Below are 3,211 nucleotides of genomic sequence, written 5' to 3'. Positions count from 1 at the left end.
GACGTGATATCGACGGAGAACAAGTGAGCGATATCTTAGCTAAACGACCAAGGTATGTGAGGCTAGTCCTTCTTTCTAATGGCATGAATTTTTTAACTTGAATCCCTATTCCTTTTATGAGTTCTTACATTCTAAGAAGTTAAAAGCTTATACTTATGAATGTCTATATGAGATAAGTTATACGATATGATGACACAAGAATGATGATGATGTTATTCCTTGCCTACACTCACCTTATGTACTAGTCCTTTCAAGGTGGGGCAGAATGTCCATGATGGTTCCATAATGTAATCGGGGGATCACGACCATACGTCACCCCGATAGAGTAAGGTTGATCATGAGTCATATATTCGCATTATGATAAGATAAGTATTTTATGATAAGCATATTACTATGATTATTTACATTAAGCATATCATGATTGCATTCACACCGGGCCTAGTTGGCCGGGCAGACACCGCTTCGGCGGGCGGCGATACGGATACACCACGACCTACGGGCGTGGGCAGACACCACTAGTCGGCGGCATGAGATGGTACCCCAGACGCGGGAGGCCTGGACGCGGGCTAATATTATTGATTATCACACCGTTCCAACATGGACGGGCAGCTTGCATATGATGCATACATGTCATGATGATGAGTATGAGTAAGATAGCATTCATTACTTCATTTATGATTATCAATCAGATCCAGATGTCTCATGTTGATGTTATCCTCATATTATTGATGTTTCCTTTCATTATGTATGCCTCTCATACTCAATACAATATTCGTACTGACGTCCTTTCTTCGAACGCTGTGTTCATGTCCACAGGTAGACAGGGAGGAGAGCTTGGCCCAAGTCCTCAGTAGCTATCAGCTGTTAGATAGCACTCCATTGTTCGGAGGTGCTTATAGCTATCCTTTTGATGTACATTCATATATGCATATTTTGGGCATGACAGAGTCTTGTTCCGTCTATGTATTCATTATGTTAGTAGAGGATCGTAGATACGCGGTGTGGGTTAGATGGTCGCACAAGATGTTTTCATATGTATGTATATTGTTTGATGGCCGAGAGGCAAATGTATATAAAGTACTTATGTTTTGATAAAATATGATTTTCTTACAATTGGTATGTAAAATTGATAAAGGAGTATTAAATGAGCAAGATAAGTAATAGAGTGAGCGGTGCTCGGTAAGTAGCTCCGAGTACCTGTCGCGGCCCCTAGCTGGGTCGTGACAGCCTTGTACTTATGATGTGGCATAGATGCCTATGATATGTTAAATGATGATGGTCGTCTAATGGGATCAATATGATTAACGATTAAAAAGCATGAATTGACTTATGGTTCACCTAGATGTTATGTTATGTACGATAAGGGGGTGCCCGGGTGGGGTGGCACCGGGTGCTCGTCGCGGTCCCCTAGCAGGGTCGTGACAGTATATTTGGGCGCTTTATTTCCCGCCAGCCTTGCCGGCTTCGGTATGATATTTGCTATATATGACCGCTTAAGGCGATATCTGACTTCAGTATCTTTACGACCTGATGTATGATAAATATGGATAAGTCCTAGATATATCGATTTGGTATGTAAGTGTGTATGGGTGTCCAGCTCGGACACCAGTCGCGGCCCACGGGGTTGGGTCGTGACAATGAATTTAATGAATAATGTGTTCAGGCCATTCTTGGATCTCTTCGTGATAGTATTTATCGATGATATTCTGGTATATTCTCGCACAGAATCAGAATATGCAGATCATCTAAGAATTGTTCTTGGCGTTCTTCGAGCCCGAGAATTATATGCAAAGTTCTCAAAGTGCGAGTTTTGGCTAAATTCTGTGGCATTCCTAAGTCATGTTATTTCAGATGATGGCATCCGAGTTGACACTCATAAAATAGAAGTTGTGAAGACTTGGCCAAGGCCTACGACGCCTACAGAAGTCTGTAGTTTTCTGGGTTTGGCAGGTTATTATCGAAGATTCGTAGAGGGATTTTCTTCTATTTCAGCCCCATTGACAAAGCTAACCCAGAATTCTACTAAATTTCAATGGAACGACGCGTGTGTGCATAGTTTCCAAGAATTAAAGGACAGACTGACTTCCGCCCCAGTGCTAACACACCCAGAAGGGCCAGATGGCTATGTTGTGTATTGCGACGCTTCCGGTGTGGGACTAGGATGTGTATTGATGCAGCACGGGAAGGTTATTGCATATGCCTCAAGACAATTGAGGAAGCATGAACAGAACTATCCAACTCATGATCTCGAATTAGCCGCAGTTATTCATGCGTTGAAGATATGGAGACATTATCTGTACGGTGTGCACGTCGATATCTATACAGATCACAAGAGTCTCCAACATATTTTCAAGCAGAAGGAGTTGAATCTACGGCAGAGGCGGTGGTTAGAATTATTAAAGGATTATGATATGGATATTTTATACCACCCCGGGAAAGTAAATGTGGTAGCAGACGTGCTTAGCCGTCGATCAATGGGCAGTTTAAGTGAAGTCCCTTTAGAAAATATAGAAATGGTTCGTGAGCTCTATCAACTAGCAAATCTTGGGGTACGTGTACTTGATTCGGGTAAGGCAGGAATTAGTTTTAGTGATCCTGTAGGCTCGCCCTTGAATGCGGAGATAAAAGAACGCCAGTATGAAGATCCACAAATGCGTCATCACAGGGATGTATCCTGTGGAAAAGAGAAGTCTCCATTTGATGTTTCCATAGACGGAGTTCTTAGATGCCGAGACAGACTGTGTGTACCGGATGTGGCAGGATTACGCCGACGGATTCTAGAGGAAGCACAGAATTCTCGGTATTCCATTCATCCAGGTGCAACCAAGATGTATCGTGATCTCAAATTGTTGTATTGGTGGGATGGCATTAAACGAGACATAGCAGCATTCGTGGCACAATGCCAAAATTGCCAACAAGTGAAAGCTGAACATCAAAAGCCAGGAGGCTTATTGCAAGCAATGAAAATTCCTACATGGAAATGGGAAGAAATTAATATGGATTTCGTTGTAGGATTACCTCGATCGCGAGGCAAATACAATTCTATATGGGTAATCGTGGACAGACTCACGAAGGCAGCTCATTTCCTCCCAGTTAAAACCACGTACGCAGCAGAGGATTATGCAAAGCTATATCTTAAAGAAATCGTGCGACTCCATGGTATTCGATTGTCTATTATCACTGACAGGGGAGCACAGTTTACAGCTAAGTT

Source organism: Lycium barbarum, chromosome 5, assembly GCF_019175385.1.
Source record: "Lycium barbarum isolate Lr01 chromosome 5, ASM1917538v2, whole genome shotgun sequence".
Lineage (NCBI taxonomy): Eukaryota > Viridiplantae > Streptophyta > Magnoliopsida > Solanales > Solanaceae > Lycium > Lycium barbarum.
Note: the sequence above shows the minus strand (reverse complement) of the source record.